Source organism: Peromyscus maniculatus, chromosome 20 (genome assembly GCF_049852395.1).
Source record: "Peromyscus maniculatus bairdii isolate BWxNUB_F1_BW_parent chromosome 20, HU_Pman_BW_mat_3.1, whole genome shotgun sequence".
Taxonomy (NCBI): Eukaryota; Metazoa; Chordata; class Mammalia; order Rodentia; family Cricetidae; genus Peromyscus; species Peromyscus maniculatus.
In genome coordinates, this window is record NC_134871.1 from 14581454 (window position 1) to 14606678 (window position 25225).

At 35.4% G+C, this 25225-nt stretch overlaps 1 protein-coding gene across 3 annotated transcripts in view; it reads left to right on the forward strand.

Moving 5' to 3' along the window:
* Csmd3 (CUB and Sushi multiple domains 3) overlaps positions 1-25225 on the forward strand; it is a 1148052-nt gene that overhangs the window by 69646 nt on the left and 1053181 nt on the right. The window lies entirely within an intron of this gene.

The window sequence follows — 25225 nt, forward strand, 5'->3', positions numbered from 1 at the left end:
CTAATGTAGTAGGGCTTCTGGGTTATGATGGAGACATCTTGTCCTGGCTATCATTGGTTGTATATATACACTGATATCTAGGTATCTGGGTTTGAGATGACTGTAATTGTAGGTGTTGCTATCTGGTCTTGTCTTTATTGGGTAGGTTGGTTGTTCCTTGGCTTCTGTTTCCCTCTCCGGAACATAGGAGTGTGCGGTGACTGTGGATGATCTATAAGGGCGTTTCTGAGCAATTGATGGTGTGGTCACTGGGTATTCCATATAGCACATTTTCCTAGACATTGATTGGGCCCTGACATGAAGGAATAGGGATGGGCTAATTTGGGAGACTAAGAGGGTTCACAGGAGGGAGAAAATTTGGGTCTGCCATGAGGATCTGTGGAATTCCAGGAAGTGGTGTCAGATAGGGAGTTCAGGCCCTGCAAATGGTCTGTACAGAGCTGAAGGTGATATGGGGAATTAAAAATCCCAGACAGGAAGTGTAGTGAAGATCACTTCTCTCATTTCCAGGCAGGCATGGTCAGCAATTTCCCAGGTAGCATTGAATTTTGTAATTTGAGTCTCAGAATCATTGTTTCCTTTGTTTTGAATATTCTTGAGATATAGCAGAATGGCTTTTGACAAAAGAAAATAACCAAATTATGCTCTCAGTTTCTGAATTAAAATTACCATTTTCCTGATTATATTTTCATAATATATATTCTTTAACAACCCCATCACCAGAAATTTTATTCCTTCAGGCCAGTCTTATCAATAAAGGATATCATTTTTAAAGTTTCTGAAAACATTGTCTTATTTAATCTTTCTATAAGGTATTTGATGTGACGGAAATATAATTCCAGTTCTTAACTCACGTATATTTTTTCAGTGAAACCGAGTGACACACAGTAATCTCATTTAATAACTAACTACCTTAACCAAATTTGATAGAGATGATTGAGGAATCACACCTTTGTGAAAGATGTGTTGATATATATATATATATATATATATATATATATATATACAATTAGCACAGAAAAATAGTCTGTTATTATTAAAGTACTTTATGGTTATGGCATGATTTTCATATTTATACAATAAGAAAATAATAAATAAGTAAATAGAGACACACATGCACACACACAGAGGCACACGTATATGCACAATTACAGAGAGAGAGAGAGAGAGAGAGAGAGAGAGAGAGAGAGAAAGGAAGGAGAGTTATCATAAGTGCTGTTTATTAAGCATTCTCTATGAGCAGGTAAAATTTAAATTATTTTTATAAGTCAGCTCAACTCATAGTCAAATCACCTCACTGACATACAGTTCTGTTCTCACCAGAGATGAGAGGAAAATGAGCCATGTGAAGGGACACAGTTTGTTCAACTGTCTACAGGAAAGTGAGCCACATGAAAAGACATAGTTTGTTCAATTGCCTACAGCTTCCAAAATTTCAAAACTAGGTTGATGTCCATGAAGATTCTTTATCATCCTCTATACAACCGTTAATATATTTTTTGCCCACAGAAGTAAAAGGTAGGGTAGGGAGAAGATGACACACTGGGACAACTGCTAATACCTTCCAAAAGTTTATGCTATTCTATAATACTTTATATTTTGTCACTATCTTTTTAAAACTGCAACTAAAATTCAAGGATCATTTAATGAAATGCAGTAGCATTGTTTTATGGTTTTCTACTGTCTGATTATGTCAACTTTATGCTTAAATGTTCATACAAATATCTAAGCGAACAACATGGAAGGATCAAAATAAAATTTAATGAGCATAAATAGATTGTCTGTATAATGAAAATTATATGGATTCTAAATATGAGAAAATAGCACAACTGGATTTTAATAAAAATGCAAATGGAAATTGCAGCATGGTTGCAGGGTCTATCTTTCTTGAATTGCCTTTTTAGTGTTTTCCAATCTCTTCTTTTTCCTTTCTATCCTATGTCATAAAGTATAAGCATTATTGCTTTCCAAATATCGTCTTGGGCACTTTATCTTTCTCCATGCACTTCCTATGGGGGATATTATGCTCTTCAAAAAAATGTTGAAGAATTTACAAGTACCTTGCCAATCCTGACACATACCCTAAAGAAAAATCTTTTATTTAGCATTTCTTTTCTTACTAGAAAGCCAAAGCCTCAAAGCATGAGGGAATACCATGGAATGAAGTCAAACCAAACTTTTATCAAACACCTCTAGATACTAAATTCTTTTTTTTTTCTTTTATTTTACAATACTATTCAGTTCTACATAACAGCCACAGATTCCCTTGTTCTCCCCCTTCCTGCCCCCTCCCCTTCCCCCCAGCACACCCCCCATTCCCACCTCCTCCAGGGCAAAGTCTCCCCCGAGGACTGAGATCGACCTGTTAGACTCAGTCCAGGCAGGCCCAGCCCCCTCCTCCCAGACTGAGCCAAGCATCCCTGCATAAGTCCCCGGTTTCAAACAGCTAACTCATGCAACGAGCCCAGGACCCGGTACCACTGCCTAGATGCCTCCCAAACAGATCAAGCCAATCGACTGTCTCACCTATTCAGAGGGCCTGATCCAGTTGGGGGCCCCTCAGCCTTTGGTTCCTAGTTCATGTGTTTCCATTCGTTTGGCTATTTGTCCCTGTGCTTTATCCAACCTTGGTTTCAACAATTCTCGCTCATATAAACCCTCCTCTTTCTCACTAATTAGACCCCCAGCACTCCACCCAGGGCCTAGCTTTGGATGTCTTCATCCAGATTCCTCAGTCCTTGGAAGAGGTTTCTGGCACAACTATTAGGGTGTTTGGCCATCCCATCACCAGAGTAGGTCAGTCCCGGCTGTCTCTCGGCCATTGCCAGCAGTCTTTTGTGGGGGTATCTTTGTGGATTTTTGCGGGCCTCTTTAGCACTTTTCTTCCTTTTCTCATGTGGTCTTCATTTACCATGGTCTCCTATTCCTTGTTCTCCCTCTCTTTTCTTGATCCAGGTGGGATCTCCCGCTCTCTTTCCCTCGACCCTCGCCATTCATTGCTCCCACTCATGTCCAGGCTGTTCATGTAGATTTCATCCATTTCTCTGTCTTTGGGTGATCCAATTGCTCAACATCCCTAATCATCAGGGAAATGCAAATCAAAACAACTCTGAGATACCACCTTATGCCTGTCAGAATGGCTAAGATCAAAAACACTGAGAACACTTTATGCTGGAGAGGATGTGGAACTCTGGGAACTCTCCTCCACTGCTGGTGGGAATGCAAGCTTGTACAACCACTTTGGAAATCAATATGGCGTTTTCTTAGAAAATTGGGAATCAATCTCCCCCAAGATCCAGCTATACCACTCTTGGGCATATACCCAAGAAATGCTCAATCATACCACAAGAGCACTTTCTCAGCTATGTTTATATCAGCATTGTTTGTAATAGCCAAAACCTGGAAACAACCTAGATGCCCTTCAACTGAAGAATGGATAAATAAATTGTGGCACATATACACAATGGAATACTACTCAGCAGAGAAAAACAATGACATCATGAGGTTTTCAGGCAAATGGATGGATCTAGAAAAAATCATCCTTAGTGAGGTAACCCAGACTCAGAAAGACAAATATGGTATGTACTCACTCATAGGAGGATACTAGATGCAGAACAAGGATGACTGGACTGCTATTCACATCACCAGTGAGGCTACCTGTAGATACTAAATTCTTAACTAGTACAGAAAACTGACACATACTCCAGGAAGCAGCTGCTAATTTAGTGATCTCATTTTTAATTACACACTATATCATTGCAGCTTGGCATAACCAAGGTATGTCTTTAATATTAAAGAATACTGGTAAACCATCTTTTCTTTTATTTTTTAAAGAGATTTATTTATTTATTATGTATACAGTGTTCTGTCTCAATGTATGCCTGCAGGCCAGGAAAGGGCACCAGATCTCATTATAGATGGCTGAGGCATCATGTGGTTGCTGGGAATTGAACTCGGGACCTCTGGAAGAACTGCCAGTGTTCTTAACCTCTGAACCATCTCTCCAGCCCCATCTTTTCTTTTAAATATGTTTTGAATGAACACTGCCTTTACTGTTTTTCTAGATTGCTTATTTATTTACTTAGTAGGACCCTAGAACAAGCATTAAAACGATAAGTAGGTTTATGCGAGTTTTAGTTATACAGCAGATTCATTTATGATCTAAATGAATCTATTTTGACTATGTAAATAAAACAAATGTAGACTCTGTTTTATGTAGTGTGGCTCAGATCAAGCAAGTTCAGTGCATCTTTGCAGCTGACATTCTCCTGGGTTCACCCAATAAGTGGCATTGGAAAGCAAACAGGGGGAGAGCTGGTAGCACACTTTGTGTTTCCTTGCAGTGTAGCCTTCGTGTGGATTTTTGACATCAGCCCTTGAACTTCATTCCACTCCCTCTAGGTTTTTTTATTATCACTCCACAGAACAGCTTCCTAATGCCTCTGAAGTGCACCAGAGCTGGTATAGTACACCATCCCTCCTTTAAGGTCCATTTCCTGTCCTTTGCAACCTTCTCCGGCATTTATGTTTTCTTTTACACCCCCTGAGGTGTTTTTCCAGGTTAAGGGATGGACCAACTGCTTCATCAAAACTTCATAATTTCTTCCTGTTCTCATGCCCATTGTGGCATTTGCCTTCAGGACTAGCCCCAAACTTGATAGACTAGACTAACAAATTCACACTCAAAACCTCCAAAGAAGGAATCATGCACTCTCTTAAAAGAAACACAATTTATATATTAAACAGAGTCTGAGTGCCAATTAAGTGCCAGGAGTCAGTTAATTACTAGAGGCACTGAATGTTTGATTTTCTTTTTGTCTTCAGAATACTATAATAGAATTGAGAAGAGAGAGTTCAGTATTTAAAATAAATTGTGGCAATGGAGGCACATTGCAGCTTCAAGAAAAGAACATTAAATGAGTGGCAATGTATGCTTCTTATTGTCATAATTTTTGGTGAGAGATGATCACTGCAATATAAGAAGAGATACAACTTATAATTATTTATATACCTATTTTTTTAACTACAGGAAACAACTGGCCGTGACACATTAGAAAAAGATTTTGTTTAGTTAGAGAACAAATAGAAAGAGGGAAAACTTGAAACCAATAGGACCCATTACAGAGATGCTGCAAATTGTGTGGGTTTTGAGGGAGGGGAGGGATGTCAGAAATTATGTGATTAAATTATAATCTCAAATTCAAGAAAGGAGATAATCCCAAAAGATATGACAGTCTAGCTGGTGACAGACATTGTGTACAATGAAAGAGTTGACATCACAATGTAGATAAAAATTGCAGAATCATTAATAAGATAATCAGTTAATCCACAAGAAACTGCTGATTTGCTTCCAATAATGTAATTTCTGGAAATCCATTCAATTATAATAAATGAAAGTCGCTCATATATAAGCTAGGTTTCTGGGAAGTATAATACCAGTCCTGACTGTTTGTTACGAACTGGATCATATGTAGCCATTTGGAAACCAACAGGTCTCAAAGGAACTCATTGCACTTCTGCGTAGTCTCTACTCTCTTCACCGACCCCCCCGCCTCCACCCACCCCACTCACCCCCGCCAGCTTTGGTTTTTTTCAAGACAATGTTTCCCTGTGTATCCTGGCTGTCCTGAAACTCACTTTGTGGACCGTGCTGGCCTTGATTCAGAGGCCCAACTGCCTCTGCCTTCTGAATTTTGGGATTCTCAAAGTCTTTGTCTTGTAGGATGGTTTTGTCATCTATCTAAGCCAGGTGTGCCTTTGCTGAATTCAAACCAGCCAGATAAGTTTATTAAGGTACACAATATTTTGGGGAACACAATACCACCACATTTCCTCTTTTTGTCTAAAATTAAAGAAAGCTTATAACTAATACAAGAAAAACGATCCAATAAGTATATGCAATATACAGTCAAGATTACATTAATGATGTCTAGTCCATTAACTTTTGACAGATTCAGATAAAAACTTCATTATATATATTAACAATGTCCAGTCCAGTAACATTTGATAAACTCAGACCAAAAAATTTTCATTACTTATCTTATTTAAAACAAGTAGTTCCTTTTTAAAAGTAGATTCCATAATCTCCCTTTTTATCTTATCATATCCATATTCTCTCCTTTTTCTTTTCATAATACATTCAGTACGGAAAGGTGCAAACCAGTGTTTCCACTTACTGACAGCTGAGGGGTCGGTGGCTTCATCAAGCCTTCTTCAGTGCTTTCATTTGGATTGCAGTAGATCTACCATGGGGTTTCTGTTGCTATTGTTGTTTTGGTTTTCCTCTCTCGTTGGTTCTTTAAAATTATCTTTTCATAGTACAGATTTGCACAGCTGACTAATTTCCTTCATAATTTTTACAACGAAACAGACACCTGTGCTTCTTGTCACTTTCATACAACTTTCCTAATTTGGCTATATTTTTGGATAGTTTCATAAGCTTTTCTGTGTTCATATTCACTTCTCATAATTCTTTCCTTTTTCTCCAGACTCCCGCTGACTCTGATTGCCAATTAGTCTTCTACATTACATCAGAACCCCAGTGTGTATGTGTGTGTGTGTGAGAGAGAGTGAGTGAGTGAGTGAACGTGTGTGTGAGGATGTGTGTGAGCGTGTGTGTGAACGTGTGTGTGAACATGTGTGTGAGTGTGTGTGTGTGTGTGTGTGTGTGTGTGTGTGTGTGTGTGTGTGTATGCATAGGTCCTGTGAAGTAAGAATGAGTAATTTAACTAGATAGTGTCTTTAACAAGAGTTCCCCTCCATAACTGAAGATTAGGTTTCAGGACTATGCATCAGTTTTAGGCCTTCAGACAACAAGACTGTAAATTTGCGAGGGAGCAATGAGGCTGAGGTGTATGGAAAGTGTTGGAGGGTGAAAATAAAGGAGAGAGAGGATTCAGTTTTGTGTTTGTGTGAGCATGCGTGAGCACACACGCGCACAGCACCAAAAGGGTCTTTAACATCTTTGTTTTTGCAATTTTACACACTTTTCCTAAAACCAAATCCCTCATCCTCTCAAGAGAAGAAACTTCAGGACTGAAATATCTGTATCTGTCCTTACTCCTTCAATATCCTGTGTTCAAAACTTTCTATATGTTAATGATCCTTTTATAGAAACAGTGATTCTCAAAACACCTATATAAAATCCAAACCTTGTTTTCTGAAAAACAATTAAGTGTGCTTCTTCTGCAAGCCTTTAGGAAAGTGTATTAGTTTACCTCCCCATAAGGAAGAATTTATATGAGTTGGGCCAGATAAGCAGAAAATCTCCAAAAATAATTTGACAACTTTATGGAAAATAAATGACTCTTCTTCAATGCAGGAAACCTTACGTGAGTTTGGCATTCGTGTGTGGAGGCAGAAGCCAGATCTATTCCTCGCTGAAAGGGCTGAGGGCCTGAAAAAGGCCTGAGGGAACAATAAAAAGCAGCCTTTCCAGGTCTCTCTTTCTGTGTCTCTGTGTCATCTCTGCACCTCTGTGTCTCTGTGTTTCTGTGTCTGTGTCTGCCGGCCTTCCTCCACCTCCTCTCCACTTATTTGTTTTACTTTAGACTACAGTTTGTCAAAATATCCTGGCTGCGTGTTATGTTATGCGGAATTTTGTGTCTCAGATTCATATTCATAGGAAAGCCATCAAGAGAATTTGAAGTATCCGAGGGCTAAGTAGGACTTTTGCTCTGCAACTTGTTTATGAGTGAAGAAGTAGTTTCTCTTAGTACATATTTATTCTACTTACAGAAGAAGAAATAATTCAACAACACTTTTCCGGCTTTATTTGTGATTAGTTATCATTGGGCTCTTGAGATTTGAAATTAGATGTGTTGGTACACAGCCACTAATTTTCTCGGACAGTGGCAGCACATATTTATGAGCTCCCATACAAGGAAAAAAAGACTCAAGGATGGTTGGGTAGGGAAGTGGTGGTGGATATGGGAGAAGATGGGATTTTGATAGATCAAAACATATAGCACTGGAAACCCTCAAAGAACTAATAAAAGATTAAAATGTATTATGATAAACATGTGAGAATGTATTTAATTCCAAAACATAAAATTACAACCTAGCAGAGACATCCAAATTTAGACATGTTAAGTGTTTTAATTACCTAGTAATCAGTGATGTAACCTGGTGAATGTTATGAAAGATTAAAAAGAACCAACACAAATAGAAATAGAGGAGAATATTCAAGTAGAGGGATAAGTGACCTTTTTCTACTGTGGAAGTGAAAAGTGAAGGAAACAGCTACTGGAAAGGACCTAACGGCATGTCCATTGACAGTAACTTGCTTAGTGATCACAGTTTTCTTCAGTTAACATTGGTAGGAGAGGTTCTCAAAGGCCATATGATAAACTGGAAATGTGAACTATAGTTATAAATAATACATATTCATTGATAAGAAATGCTCCTCCACAACAAATGCTCCTGAAATATGCTATTTTTTTGTAGCTGTAGGATAAATACAAATTTGTTCAAAGAAACTAAAATATATAACGATCATACCACTGGAATGAATCTCATTTATAATCATATGTTATTGGAAAATAAAGGGACCTGGAAGATCTAGGAATAATCCCAAATCTACTTTATAAGCATACTCTTTCTGTCTTCTTTACTGGCCGTTGATCTACTTAGGTGTGAGTGTGGTAATCTTATCCATCCTTTCTGCCTTAAGCCATACATACAATCTATTGCATAATTCACTTTCAGCATGCCCATCATTTTGATTCATCTTCTATTTTCCATTTCCACTGCCTTCTTCCCAGAGCAAGTTTGAATTATTTATATTCCTTTTGGATTATTACAATATCTTCCTTACTGAGACTATTGCATTTTGTTTTGCCTAGTCTTAATGTAATATTCAAATGGTGTGTGAATGTTTTTTTTTTTTCACATAAAAATATCTTTTTCAGAAAGTGGCTATGCAGATAGAACTTTGTCTAATTCCATGTAACAGGCAATAGTGATTTTTTTTCAAACTGATTTGTGTTCATTATAATTTACTTCTTCCCCTTCCCATGACTATACTTAAATACATCTCTCAAACATATTTTCCATAGTGATGACTTTTAACTCTATAGGAATCTTTTTCATTTTCTTGATTAAAAATTAAGGATAAGAAAAAGAATTTCGCAGAACAGAATCAATCTTCTTGCCATGGATTACCAGCTAATAATAGCCTTTCCTCTTCAGCTTTATTCAGCATCTGTGCGAACTGCAGTCCCCTGCGCTTCTTTCAACTCACTTGTGACTCAAGCTTGCTTGCATCTCATGTGACATTTTCCCTTTACTGTAGAGTGTTTGACAATATTGTTCCTTATATCAACTGAATACTATTCATTCCCCTTCTCTCTTTTTTCCTCTCCTGTTGCTCCACCACCTCCATACACATACATTCAAACACTGCCTACAATAATTATTCAGTGTCTACTGGAGAGAAACATTTCCTACGTTTGCATCTTTTAAACCACCAAACATTCTTCCACTTTGATATCCCCTGGAGCTTCTTCCACAACCAAGGCACATCATTTCACTCTGAGAATGGCTAGATGACTTATAACCATTCTCCAGTCTTAAAAAAAGAGCTCTTATTCTTGGATGCTATTCTATAATTGAGAACTATTGCTATTATTCTACCAGGATTGAAATCTACAATTCTATAATTTTATTCACACAACATTCATGTTTTATAATTAAATTATTACCAAATAATATATTTTTTTTCTTCAAGTGTATTCCAGTAAGATGACAATTTGATTCTCTGTTCCATTTTGAAGTCTTGGCACAAAACTGATACCTATTTACTAATAAGTGAATGCAAGCAAGAAAAGTCTATTCAGGCATCATGCTCTCCATATTACACCCTCTTCATTACCACATTTTAAAGTACATTATGCTTAGAAAATATGTGAGAAAAAAATAAACGTTATTCTAAAGTTTGTGCCTATTGTAGAAAACAATGTTTTGCTACATATGTTACATTATTGATATTAATTAGTATTAATATTGTTATTTCTTTTTATATTAAAAATTATTGAGGAGATAAAAATATGGGATTATATTAATTAAAGGGATATTTTGACTATGTCAGGTCAAATTGTTTGCTCATATTTTATTTCATTTTTTGAGTAGTTTGTCTACTAAAATCTAAATTTAGATGATCATTTTGAAGATGAACTGATTTTGAAGTTCTTTCAGGAAGGCATGCATTCATTCTTTAGACTACTATTTTGAATTTTTCAGACAGTTGTAAATGTTCAATAGATACTCATTGGTGGATATTTCTTTATTGATAGTCTAAATTTCTATTGGTAGCTTAGTAGTTTTATTCGTCAGAGGATGAACCACAAAATAGATCTCAAAGCTAAGTGGCATGACTGAATTAGTACAGATGATCCAATTCCATATCTAATGCTTTTCCAATGAACAGTACTTCTGTCCTTTCTAAAAATTATGTTTTATACTCTTCATATTTTTTCCAACAGGAACCAAGTAAGAAATTTGTTATATAATCATAACTTGGACTAAAAATAAAATCCAAGTAAAACTCAGGTGACAGACTTCTGCTACATAACATCAAATTCTAGACAAACTTTTAGTTCACATTATTTTTGTTCTATATATTGTATTTACTTCTTACTTATCAAAATCTATACAAAACTACACAAATTAGCTAAGCACATCAATTGTTAGTGGAGATGGAATGACTTATTTGTATTTACATATATAAAAATATATATCCAAACATCTGTATTTACATATACTCAATAAGATAATGTATTGTTAGCTTCACTTCAAAGAAAACTTTGGGTCTGAGTGTGGCGCAGAGCATTTGTCTAACATGTACAGGCCCTCTGTTAAAGCCCATCATTACAAAACTAAAAACTAATTAAAAAATATTAAAAGAAAACACATATATTTCCATGAGATTATTTTGCCTTATTTAAAAATTTTAATTTGTTACATATCAATTTATTTGAAAGAGGAAAATCTAAATATAGCAGGAAGGTCCAGAAGCTCTCCTCATCTGTTGAACATTTAATCGACAAACTTAGCGCAAAAGATAGACATTTGTTATTACAAAATTACAATATAAGATTGTGTAAGAAAATGTATACATATATGTTTATATTTGTCTTAGGGATTTTATTGCTGTGAAGATACATAAAGACCATGGCAATACTTATAGAAAAAACATTTGATTGAGGGGGATTTGCATATAGTTTCTGAGGTTCCTTTCATTATTAACATGGTGGAGAGTGTGGTGGTGTGTAGGCAGAAGTGGTGCTGGAATATTAGCTGAGAGTTCTGCATGTTCCAGGCAACAGGAAGTTGACTGAGATACCGGGTGGTATCATGATCATAGAAAACCTCAAAGCCTTCCCTCCAGCAAGGCCAAACCTTTCCAACAAGTCACACCTCCTAATAGTGCCATTCCCTGTGAGATCATGGGGGCCATTTACATTCAAACTATCCTAATATGTAAACACTTCCTACAGCAAGGCCATACCTTTCCAACAAGCCACACCTCCTAATAGTGCCACTCCCTATAAGATCATGGGGGCCAATGATTATTCAACTTACATTCAAACTATCTCAATATGTAAACGTATAAAACACTTAAAAATATTAATGTAAAATCTTTAATACTGTGCATTGTTAAGCAGTAGAAATCTCTACTTCAAATAAAATAATGTTTGTGTTCCAAAGATCATTGGGAAATGGTTTTCTATTCTTTCTGGTAACTTGCAATTCATATATGTGTGTGTATGTGTGTGTGTGTGTGTGTGTGTGTGTGTGTATACGCATTTACATAAATGTTAGAAATATGTGTGTATACATACATACACACACATATATGTATATATAAAACATTGGCAAACTTGTTTTTCAAGGATAATTTAATGCAAGTTTCATATAAACCCTTTTATTCATGTTTATATTTACAAAGGACATTGAGAAATCTTAAGAAAATAAGGAGTTTGAGCTCACCACAAAATTGTCTTTTTTTCTTTATGACATAGATTTTATCTGTTTTAAAACTATCTGACTTATTTTTAAGCAGTGTTTAAGAAGTATAAATGATCTTATCTGTGTATAATGGAAGAAATTTTAAAACCATTCATTTTCTTGTTAGTATTATGTTATCATGCCAATATAGCACCATCAATGAAGAATGTGTTAAAGGAGCAGATTTGTATCTTACTTAACAAAATATCTTTCTTCATAATATGTGACTTACACACTTGTCTGTAATGGTAAGAAGTGTCGGACTGCAATCAAACACTATAACCATATTTGTAAAGATCCGTGCAGTTCCTTCACAGATGGGCTCAGGTTATTAATAGATTATAGAGATATTAGAGTTGAAAGACTGAAAATGTTTTACTCTGAGATTAGATGTTTCACTGGTGTGATGGCTAACCTTGGTAGTCATCTTGGCAATCTGAGAAGGAACCCCACCAATCAAACCCCACAGCCACATTTGCAAGGGTCTTTACAGTCCTACCTGTGTAAGACAAAAACAGTTTTAGTGAACATGATTGGACATTGTGTCTTGAATTTAAGTCCTTATGGACAACATATATTGGTATAATTTTCATAAAGTTAACACTACATCAATGCAAGCATATCCTATTAACAAGCAAACCAAAAGAAGTGAAAAAGAACAAAACTAATTCCAAAAGTTCAGTGTCCTTCAAATGTATGTATAATAGAGAAAAGTTTTGAAATAATGAGGCCAGATTAGGAACAAAACTGACTAATATACTGTAGGGCAATAAGCAATCATCTCTGAGGTTATTGATTCTTCATTTATGTATTTTTATTTCTCTCTCTCTCTCTCTCTCTCTCTCTCTCTCTCTCTCTCTCTCTCTCTCTCTCTCTGTATGTGTCTGTCTGTGTGTGCTTGTGCCATGGCACTTGCATGGAGGTCTCAAGATAAAGTTATGGTAAGACTTGGTTTTCTCCTTTCAGGGCATGGCTGCAAGAGCTGAATTAAGGCCATCATGTTTGGCAATAAGTAGCTTTCCCTATGAAACTCCTATAGGCCTTGGAGTAGTCTTTTATAATACAGAAAATAATGGTTTATTTGCAAAATGACTATTTTGACATAGTCTTTGTCATGTAGTCATTCACTAATTAAGGTAGAAATGTTTTATTCACTTAGATAATTAAAAAACAAAAACCGTGAAACACTTAGCATTCTAGTATGTCATTGAAAAGGCACAGAGCATTTATCCTAGCCTCATGTTAATTCCTAAATCCTTCATGTATCATGGTGATTCAATAGTGGGAAAGGTTTCACTCTTTAACAAAAATGTAAATTTTTGTTGGTTGTTTTTGCTCTTTTGGGGCACCCTTCTCCCAGCTCCCAAATAAATCACACATGGAGGCTTTTTCTTACTTATAAATGCGTTGCCTTAGTTTGTCTTGTCTCTAGCCAGTTTTTCAGAACTTAAATTATCCCTGTCTATCCTTTGCTTTCTCTATTTCTGTGTACCTTTTCTTGTCTTCTTACTCCATGGTGGCTGTGTAGCTGAGTGACTCGGTGGCTGGTTCCTGAAGTCCTTCCCTCCTTCCTCTCTTGCTCTTTCTTCTTCTTCTCCCAGATTTCTCCTTCTACGTATTCTTTCTGCCTGCCAGGCCCTTCTATCCTTCCTCCTGCCTTGCTATTGGCCGTTCAGTTCTTTATTAGACCATCAGGTGTTTTAGACAGGCACAGTACACAGCTTCACAGAGTTAAACAAATACAACATAAACAAAAATAACACACCTTAAAATAGTATTCTACAAGAGTGCATATAGGCTGTGAAAAAGGCAGTGAATGAGTCATTGGATCATTTTATGAGTGAAATCATGGGATAACCAACTCTTGCTGTGCTTTTTTTTTTTTTTTTTTAGAAATTCTGCCAAATACCCTTAATTTGCCCACAGCTGGCCGTGAACTATAAATAGATAATACAGACATATGACTTGAAAGACTATAAAAGTATTTTACACAAAAATTATATGTTTCATTGCCGTGATGGTTAATCTTGGATTTAATTTTACATACCTAAGAAAAGGTATCACCAGTTGAGGAACTGACAACATAAAATTGTTCTGTGGTAATGTCTGAGAGGAACTGACTTAACTACTGATTAATGTGGTAGGCCAGACACTAATGTGGGCAGTACCGATCTGGTCTGGTGAGCTTGGGGTGTATGAGAGGTAGCTGAACAAGCCAAAGGAATCAGGTTTTTGCTTCAGTTCTCCCTTTAGGCCCCTGCTTTAGGTTCCTAGATTGGCTGGCCTCCATGAAGGACTAAAAACTATAAGTTAAATAAACACTTTCCTTCTAAGTTGAGTTCGGTTTGAATTTTAAGCCAGGAATAATAGAGCAAATTAGAACAACTAACTTCTTAATACTTTCCTGAACGTTTCTCTTTTCATCCATTATTTACACACATTAGATATCATTATGAACAAAACACTCAACCCTTGAGCTCCTACCCTGGTTCTCAATATTTCATGCAGAATAAATATCCAATATTAAATCACAGTGTATTTCTTCAAAAACTGCATGTTAATTTTCTTATGGGAGCTTAACAAAAGAATGAGTTGGAGTAAGTGTGAGGGAACAAAAAGAGGTGGATTTTTCTTTATTGTTGTTGCTGTTGTTTTGTTTTTCAAGACAGGGTTTCTCAGTGTGGCCCTGGCTGTGCTGGAACTCACTATGGAGAATGCTGCTTTCAAACTCAGATCCACGTGCCTCTGCCTCTCGAATACTTGTACCACCTCTCGTCTAGGAATTGGATTTTTAATGGCTAGCGATCTAATGAAAATATAAAATGATGCAGTGTGAATAAAACAAAAGGTGAAAAATAAAACTTTTCTGTGTCTATGGAGATACCTATGTCCATATACAGCTACATAGAACATTATAGGAAATTTAGAGAACCTGAAAACAGGAATGCTGTGAACTAAAAAATATGTCAAATTTTCTTATGCCTACAAACAGTATTTTATAAACAGAAATATATAATAATAATGTCTTTATGAGATATTCTTATTTTTCATGAACAAGTATGTGTGTGTGTGTGTGTGTGTGTGTGTGTGTGTGTGTGTGTGTGTGTGTGTGTAATCACAGGTGCACAAGCATGAGTGTTGAGATGACAGGGCCATGCTCAGGAGTCTGTTCTCTAATTGCACCACATGGGTACCAGGGTCAAATCAGGTCACCAAGCTGGAGGACAAGCACCTTCACCCGGTGATCCATCCCACTTGCCTGCAGGGTTTTTACATCGGTGTTTAAATTTCATTTATAATATGCTTTATATTAAAATGCTCTCTTTATTTGGTGTCTTTTGTGCTGTATTTATTCAGATAGTAAATGTTTTAAACATGTTTGCTTTCTGTAATGTGTGTGTACAAATATTTGATTTTGCATGATTCTGTGCTACATAGATACTACTTACGTAATATTATTTGGTGGAAATGTAAGGATGAGTGGATATTGTTATTTGTAAAAACATAAACGTACATGGGAGATATATATGAGATATTTATGGGAGAGAGAAGGTGAAGAAGGATGAAGAGAAGGAGAAGAAGAAGAAAGAAGAAGAAATTTGGAAATAAGGCCTAATACAGTTTGGTCAGGTGATACTAGAGACTCATTTAAATATAAATCATTGATTCTGTACACCCCTATATACATTCAGTGGTACTGATGCATAGAGAGAGCACAGAGGTAACAGACCTCAGTGTGCAGTGTTGGTTACTGGAAATAACATGTGAAATGAGATTTTATGAGCACACGTAGGTTTAAAACTTAGACGTTAAGTTACCTCTTTCATTATGTAGCATTTGGATAAATGACAAATATTCAAGCCTTTATGATTTTTTCAGCAATTAAGCTGACAAATCAGAAGCACTTTTCTATGTTTTGATATGTTTAATTTTGAAGAGATATTTCAAAGAAAGACAAAAGCTTGATGATATTTCAAACGGATAATGAAGCAAACAATGTACTCAATCTTAAATACATGTGTACCTATGTGTGCAAGCTGGAAGCATTGGTCTGTAGACATCCACAGACACATATATGTTTCAGCAATTTCAAATTTTATATAAAATTTAAGCTGGATAATATGGGGGCAATGACATAAGCAGAAGAATTAAGGGATAAAATTTAAGAATAATCATGCATCCATGAATTCAAAGATAATATCTGTAATTATTTTGGTTTTTTTTCAAACAAGAATAGGTAAATTGTGGGTTTTTTCCAGATAAATCAGTACAAAAACTTTTTCCCTGGGTGATTTTAACAACAAATTTGAAGCATGTGTCATGTGTAGAAGGCACAGAGTATACGAACACCATTTATGCATGACTCACTGTTGTCAAAAAGCTTCCATTCACAAATTTCATTTGAGAATTTCATCCTTCTTAGTGTGTTGGGACTTGTGAGTAGTAGTTCTGCAGATCTTATGAAAAGGTCACTATTATGTCCTCACATTACATTAATAGCGAAATGAATGTCTTCAACTTTAACCCTAAAAATTGGACATAAATACACTTTGCCCATGCTTTTTATTGGTAGTGGAAAAAAATGATCTTACTGCTATAATTTTGTGTAAAACCTACACTTCTTTATTCTGGTGAAAACCTCAGAACTCCCCATACTGGATGGATGCTTGCTTGCTTCAACTGCAACTAAATAAACATTTAATGAACTAACAATTCAGGAGAATAGGTAAACCATTATTAATTTTAGATTCTCTCTTTTTTGTGTGTGAGGTAGTTGTGACTTATTATACTAATGGGTTAGCAATAGTAATCATTGAACCCCTAACATCTAAAGGACCTGGGGCCCAGGAAGTTTACACACATTAAACCAGGTATTGAGAATAATATGAAAATGCAGGATTCTAACTATGGACTAATGACAACATATTCAAACTAAGCAAGTTATGAAGTTAAGATACTTTTTACTATTTTCAAATTACATGATGCTTTAAGAAACAGCTTATCTTAGTTTGGAAATTGTTTCCCTAAATATTCACAGCACCAGGAGTATTTAACTGTTTAAATAGGCTGTGCAGTCCAAATTCTAGACCAAGAGGCTGCAAGTTTCATCATTGGGTCCTCATCTAAATTTAATTCAGCAAATCTGAAGCAGTATACTTTCACCAGCTTTTCACTTAACTCCTGCACATCTAGAATCCTTCCCATTATGGTTTATTCAACTTGCTGTAATGGTGCTTTTATTGGAATTTTCCCATATGAGCAATCCCTGTTCATTTATTTGAAAAGTGTTAGGCCGCTAGTTTGCTTTTAACTTTACAAGTTAATAACCACAATTCATCCACTCATTCCTCACAGAGCCTATTCTGCAATCCTTTAATACGTCTGTTGATCTCCTTGGAATCACTTGGGTGTGTTTATTACCCTTTTCAAATGGAGTAACTGGCACCATTTTTCTCTGCTTAAAGAGTCATTTTACAATTCTCGGTTGTAATTGATCTGTGGTTCTCTTCTTTGTGTGATAACGTTCTGCAAAAATTGACTGACATAAAGCTTATGAACACTGTTCTTGTGCATTCGGGCAGCCATTATACAAGCAAGTGGTAACACAGGGGCAAATAGAAATGAGAAAAATAATAATACAATTTCTAAGAATGAGCTTGGATTATACAGAATATCATATTGAGAAGGAATAAAAGAACATACTAACTCTATCTTTAATATAATTCCTGGATTTCTCAGGGGCAACTCAGTATCTTATAAACATACCCGATGTCAAGATGTGTGTATGTTTGTAGTTCATGTTTGTATTTTACTATTTATAAATATTTTATAATACTAAAATTGTAGAACATAATGTCTTTCCTTTATGCCTGGGGATGTTGAACACTTTTGCTAATATTTATTGGCCATTTTATTTCCTTCCAGAATTCTGTTCAATTATTAACTGGAAGAGTTACTTTTTGTTGATTGTTTTCAGTTGTTTGTATATTCTGGACACTAATCACATGTCCCTTGTACAGTTGGCACCAGTTATCTGCAGTTTTTGTTTTCTTCAAGATAGGGTTTCTCTGTGTTGTTTTGGTGCCTGTACTGGATCTTACTCTGTAGCCCAGGCTGGCCTCGAACTCACAGAGATCCACCTGGCTTTGCCTCCCAAGTACTGGGATTAAAGGCGAGTGTGCCACCACCTCTGGCTTATCTCCAGTTCTAAGGCTTTCTCTCTGTTCTGATCATTGACTATTTCCTTTAATTGTTTAAGTTTCATGCAACTCCATTTGTCAGTTCTTTATGTTATTACTTGTGCTCTTAGATTCTGTTTCATGAAATTTTGTTTTTGTTGGGTTTTGGTTTGCATGTTTCTAAATGTTGAAGCATTTCCCTTTAGTAATTCAAACATTTCATGTCTCACATTAGTGTCTTCGATACTTTTTGAATTGATTCTCATGTAGGGAAATAGCTAAGAACGTAGTTCCATTCTTCCACACATGGAAACCATGTTTGCCCAGCCTCATTTGTTAAACAGGCAGTCTTTTCACCAGCATATGTTTATGACACTTTGTGCAAAAAAATAAAAATAAAAAAAAAATGAAGTGGCTATAGCTCTGTAGGTTTCTTCCCTATATGACAGTTCATTGGTGGGCAGGTCTATTATTTATGTGCCAATATCATGCTGCTATTGTAACTATTGCTCTGCTCCATACTATAATTTGAAATCAGATTCTGTGATACCTTCAAAACTACTGTTTCTGTTTAGGACTGTCCTGGCTACTGTGAGATTTTTATAATTCATTAAATTTTAGGATATTTTTCATAGTTCTGTGAATAATGCCATTGTAATATTATGGGGATTTTATTGACCAGAATGATTGCTTTAAGAAATGTATCATTCTGACAATATTAATTTTTGCCTATTCATGTTCATGGAAGGATTTTCCACATTCTAGTGTTTTCCTTTTTATTCACTCCCAACATTTTCCCACAAAATAATTATTATATCTATTTGTTAGGTACACTTCAGAGTTTTAAAAAAGCTATTGTATATGAGATAGTTTCATAATTTTTTCCTTGTTAGTCTCTTATTGGTATACAGAAGCGCTATTGATTTTTTTGGCATGTTAAATTTGTGTCCTGCTGCTTTGCTGAGAGTGTTGATCTTAACAGAAAATTATCTACAAAGTTATTCATAAATAGAATCTAATATGTTCAGTGGTGGCAAATGAGGCAAAAAAGGAAAATAATTTCTCATTTGCATTCCAGGAACAGTATTGATTGTAGCAAATCTCCATCCTTTCTTCATCATGTTTAGAAAAAATATCTTAGACAGAAACAATTTTACCTTTACTGTAATTAATAATGAATTTTTCTCATTCATTATGCTTGTATTAATGGAATAGAATAATAGTTCTAGAAAACAAAATAAAAATATAGAAAAAAACACACAAAAGAATCTCCCCACAAAAAGGAAAATTACTAGATGAAATTTATCTTTGTATTAGTTTTTGTTGTCTTGAAAAATAAACAAATAAGAATAAAAGAAAGAGAAAGAGAGAGAGGAGAAAGGAAGGAAGGAAGGCAGAAAGAAAGAGAGAGAGAGAGAAAGAATGATAGATTTTAAAAATGTTGTTGCTAAGAGAGAAAAATATCCCTGACATGGAATAGTCTAACTAGATTTATGAACAACTGAATGTAACAAAAACAATTTTAACTGTTCTCTTACTTCTACAAAGCAGGTATCAAAAAGAGAGTTGGATTGTGTTTAGATACTTCATTTTGTCCTCTATAAAGATCCAACCTACCCAATTCTGTGACCCCAACAATATCTTATATTTAATGGACAACCTACTCTTGGATCTCCTCTGACTCATCTCCAGAATTGATCTATGATAAAATACAATTATGTATGTCTTAAGATGTGGAAACTGAAATTAATGAGGAGTTAAACTGATGTATAGTATACAATAAACCAACAATTCATCATGGAGAAATAATAATACAGTTTGATTGACCTATAGTGTTTCCAATGTGTTTCTTTACAAACAGGGAAACTTACAGGTATGAGTTAAGGAGGTACTTTGTAAGAATGAAATAGATATTTTAGCAATTATCATTTATGCATTAGATTCCTCACTATACTTTGGAAAGAACATTTCTTAAATAAATTGCCCAAGAACTTTTTGGTAAGATATTCAAAGTAAACCCACCATAAAAACAAGTCAGGGAAATAGACTGTCACTAATAATGGGCAAGACACAATGGCCCATAGTGTACATCTATTTTGGTACTAAACTTTATCTTCCTGTTGTGTTTTATCTGGATAAATTTATGGATTAATTCTTTAAAAATAGTTTAGATAATGAATACACCAACTCTATAACATGTGGAAAATATACTCTTGGCTGAATGGGAATGTTGGGGGTTGGGGGTAGAAATAGTGGAAGAGCTAAAGAATTGATAGAAGGGCTGTGAAATTCTGTTTTTTTTGTGCATGGTATAGCTAATACTACTATAAATTCAGAGCAGCGATGATTTCTCCTACAGCACCTACAGTAGCTCAAGCCAGCCAAAATTCTTTCATAGGTAAGGTGGAAAGTCTTCAGACAACGCTCCTTATTGAAGACCAATTGGCAGTTGGTAGTTGCTTCAGGCTGAAAGGATCATTCTGTTTTAATCTTTCCTATTTTTAGTATGTAGCCACTAGAGGGTTTTCCATGGTTCAGTGGGTGTCCATATTCTCATGCATGTATGGGCAACACTGACTAGAATTATTGTATTATCAAACACACAAACATAAAGTCACATGGAGGCATGTTGAGAGGGACTTGGGAGAAATTTGAGGGTTGATTTGGGGATAGATATGATCATACTTCATTGTATAAATACATCACATACTAAACATATCAAAAACAAACATTTTCTTAAATCTATTATTGGTACTCCAAAGTTCTTTGTCCTAAAAATGTGTATAGCATGAAATCTGGAAAATTAGTTTGGGTTCTAAAAACTTTAAAAATAAATGTTAAGCAAATAAAACAATCCTGAATGAAATACTAAATATGTAAATTGAGGAAAATATGACCTTCATGTACTTAGATTAAGAATCATAAAATAAAGTCTTATTACTGTATTGACTAACTTGATCAATACAAAATCATTCTGTGTCAACCCTGTTCTTGTGGAGAAATTTAATTTGCCCCTTTGGCACAAGCTAAGATTGACTTCCTACAATCAAAGTTATTATTATAAAATGAGAAATCTCTAAACTTCCTGAAAAAACAAATATTGAAAAATGTATTATATTTGTGTTTACTGAGTGAGTCCTTTTTTTGAAATAACTTATGAAAGAAAAGAATTATGAAATTGTGTGTTATCATAACAAAAAACCTTTCATTTGGAAGCTGATTAATGCACATCTTAAGTTACCAGGACATAAACCATAGTGATTTTAAATATTACCTGATAAAGAAAATAGCTCCTGATAAATAGGATCAAGTTAATGACCCTGGCATGGGTGATTATCATGAATAACCTGGGTAATATTTGAACATAATATTCTTGAGTTAGAGTTAAAGGGTGTACTGGCTGGTTTTGTGTGTCAACTTGATGGAAGGTAGAGTCATCTGAAAGGAAGGAGACTCAGTAGAGAAAAATGTAAGGCATTTTCTCAATTAATGATCAATGGAGGAGGGTAGCCCATTGCAGCCGGTATCTTCCCTGGGCTGGTGGACTTGGTTCTATAAAAAAGCAGGCTAAACAAGTCAGGAGAAGCAAGCCAGTAATCAGTTCTTTTCCATGGTCTCTGCATCAGCTCCTGCTTCCAAGATCCTAACCTGTTTGAGTTCTTGTTCTGACTTCCTTTATTGATGAACAGCAATGCTGAAGTGTAAACCAAATAAATGCTTTTCTTCCCAACTTGATTTTTAGTCATGGTGTTTCATTGATCAACAAAAACCCTAACTAACCAGAGTGTGTTTATGAGAAGGTTTCATATATATATGAAAGCAGACTGAGTAGATGCATGCCCACAAACAATGCCATCCTCCACTAGAAGGTGGAAGCTGGATAATTCAAAGAAGCCCTTTGTCCCCTATGGTTTACACAGGGACAAAATCCACTGAACTGATACTGAGTTTCTGATTTCTGTAACTGAAACAGAAGAAATTCTTATTGTTTTAAGCCATTATGTTAGTGGTAGTTTATTATAGCATCAATTATAGCATATTAAGATACAACTCACTCCATGGAAAAATATACAATCTAAAAGACGGAACTATGGAGGAAGTATTCCACAAACCTATGCAGTAGGTGATATATTCAATATATACAAAAATTCTATAAAATGCCAAACTAACCAAAGTATCAGAGAAAGTGTTTTCAAGACATATATAAGTGAAAACTTAAATATAAGCATGAACATCAGCAACTAGCAATGAAGGAAACTAATTAGACACAGATTCAATAAACTGTATTTTCTAGTTTTACTGTGAACTTCAAAATCAAGGATTATGATGCATAATTAAATGAAAAATTTTAACTGACCTTTAAATGGTATAAGAGCAAGAGGGAGGAAGGATCACAGGAGCAAGTGAGGTCAAGGTCATGGTATGGAAAACCACAGAAACTGCTGACCCAGGCTGGTGGGAGCTCATGGAATCTGGTTTGTTAACTGGGGAGTATGCATGGAACCAAACTAGGCCCTCTGAATGTGGGTGACAGTTATGCAGCTAGATCTGTTTTGGGAGTCCTGGCAGTTGGACCAGGACTTATCCCAGGTGCATGAAATGGCTTTTTGGAACACGTTCCCTAAGGCGAGATTCCTTTCTCAGCCTTGACGCAGTTGGGAGGTTGGGAGGGCCTTGGTCCTGCCTCAATTCAGTATGCCAGACTTTGTTGACTCCCCCAAGGGAGGTATTACCCTCTCTGAGGAGTCGATGGGGGCGCGAGATTGGGGGAGGGAGAGGCAGGGGAACGGAAGAGATGGGGAACTGGGATTGATATGTAAAATGAAAAAATATTTTCTTTAAAATAAATAAATTAAAAAAATAATTATAAACCTAAAAAAAGTGATCACATTCAAAATCCCCACATATTTAGGCTCAAATTGGTCTATTCTTTCTAGCTGCTGTTTGTGTTATTTCATGCCAACTTCTCCAAAGTTTTGCAAATGATAAGAATGTGATGTACCAGTGTCTATAGCAAATGTTGTTGCAAGCATTACAAACCTCTTAGAATTTTAACACTTTTAGTATATCACACAATTTCTATTCTCCTAATTTACTTAAATAATAACTATTATTTTACATTGCTACTGACATACCATGTTGTTATCATTTATTATATCTTTAAAAACTTCTGCATGTAAGTTCCAACATTGTATTGTCAACTTCTAGAGAGTCATGTACGTATTCAGGCTGTGTGCATTAGTCCTATTGTGTGGGCTCTATTTTATGGTAACCTTAATTTAAGGGACAAATAACTTCAAATATCTTATTATACTCTTAAGGGTTTTCATTTGAGTGGTAAGAGGAGTTTAGGTCTGAATAATTCAACCACATTTTTTCCTATATTGTGGTACTAGAAATAAGATAAAAAGGTTAATTAGTTTCACTCATGAAAATCAATTAAACAGATTTAGTATCTCATGAATCACAAATGTTACTTCTGCGTGGATGGGTTACGCATTAGAGCTGCAAAATTGTTCAGATTCTATTAATGCGGGCTCCTTCCATTGGAAAGCTGGAATCAGAGCCTAATAGGATGTACTGGTCTCCATCCCTGCACCTGCACATTTTGTAAGTTTATTTTTGGCAGGCTTGAGGACATAGAAGCCACTCTGCAGGTGTAATTGAAGTGGGCCTACTCTAAGCAGCTGCAGGTGTCTTGTCCACTGATGCTTTTGTAAATGGGATGTCCTCATATGACTTGAAATCTTAAAGGTAATACTGTGTTTTAGATCTTATAGTCATCTATATGTTATCATAAGTATGATCTGTATAATATGAAATCTTTTCATAATGGCACAGGAGCTGAGGTCAGTAGCAGCACACAATCTTAATTGAGAACTCTTTTCTAGTAGGGTATGTAACTGAAGTTTTACTGTGTGCTGCCTGGTCCGCAGGCTCTCATACCCAAGTAAACACACAGAGGCTTATATTAATTAAAACTGCTCAACCATTAGCTCAGGCTTACTACTGACTAGCTCTTACACTTAAACTCAGCCCATATCTGTTAATCTATATATCACCATGTGTTCTTTGTACCATTACATGCTGCTCCATGGATGGCAGGCTGGCATCTACTGACAGCCTTCCTCTTCCAAGAATTCTCCTTGTCTGCTTATCCTGCCTATATTTCCTGCCTGACTACTGGCCAATCAGCATTTTATTAAACCAGTATACAAAAGCATTATCCCACAGCAAGAGTACATTTATACTAAGTAGAGGGTTCTTTCAAATGAAGAGAAATTCTGCCCAGTTTCACTATATATAGCTATAATAGATCTGTGTGCATCTGCTTTTCAGATTAAACTTGCTTCTTAAAGTAATTTCTTTATGTTTTTGTTTTGTTTTGCTTTTGTTACTGTACTTTTCTTGTCAGGGGAGAGTGTAGAACTTTGAGTGGACTATCATGGTTAGTGTCTGTAGGGGATTCATTTCCTTATATTAGCCGATGGAAGGAGCCTTTGCCTTTTGGTTTTACTCATCTCTTTTTGCTTTAATTATTCTGTCTCTATACTATATAGACTTTTCTTTTTCTATCTACTATTTTTCATTGGTGGAAAACAGGGATGAATCATCATTAGGCACAACCTCTATGAATGAAATATATCCTCAGTTAGGAAATTTCTTTGTAAAATTTTTCTTGATACAGTGGTTGAACTATCAACATATTGAACATTAAAGTTTTTCTTACAATTTATTGTAATCTCTCTTAATTCAAGGACAGGATAGGAAGTTTAATATTGACTCATAATATTAAAATGCTTCACAATTTTCATCACATAGATGCATTATAATTGTTTAACACTATTTTTCCTTACATACGTTGTATTACAGCTATGAATATGATTTCATAAATATACTTCAAAATAAATGTCTGCTTAACTCATGATTACCTTTAACAGATTCCTAAATGTGTAAATGAAGAAAATAAAACTACACACGATGGCTACAAATCTCCAATCCAAATTATTTATTTTTGTTGTTTGTTTTGTTTTTGTTTT